Here is a 302-nt window from a genome sequence, read left to right as displayed (position 1 = left end):
AGATCTCTTTGTTAACGTGTTATGTATTTCTTTCTTAATACATATATATTTGAAGAATATTTATTAGAGTCATGAGAAAGTAACGTACGATCAAGATATGTATATGTATATATATATACAAATATATATAGTGAAGTAGGAAGTCGGCCCTCTACCACCCTTATATTATGCAGTTTCCTTGGAGGTTAGGACATGTGTTTTGGGGATTTACTATAGCCAAAAATATTTTCGCCCGGACAGGGACTTGAACCCTGGACCCTTGGATTAAAAGTCCAATGCTCTACCGACTGAGCTATCCGGGC

At 36.4% G+C, this 302-nt stretch overlaps 1 non-coding gene across 1 annotated transcript; it reads right to left on the bottom strand.

The window, feature by feature from the left end:
• Positions 1 to 229: 229 nt before the first annotated feature.
• Positions 230 to 302, bottom strand: TRNAK-UUU (transfer RNA lysine (anticodon UUU)). The gene has a single exon. It is a non-coding gene; the product is annotated as a tRNA-Lys (tRNA).

The sequence above is a fragment of the Battus philenor genome, unplaced genomic scaffold (assembly GCF_028537555.1).
Source record: "Battus philenor isolate CCGP_79_NKW_IND1 unplaced genomic scaffold, ilBatPhil1.0.hap1 SCAF_19, whole genome shotgun sequence".
In the NCBI taxonomy this organism is placed as follows: domain Eukaryota; kingdom Metazoa; phylum Arthropoda; class Insecta; order Lepidoptera; family Papilionidae; genus Battus; species Battus philenor.
Note: the sequence above shows the minus strand (reverse complement) of the source record. Positions and strands in the feature narration are given on the sequence as shown.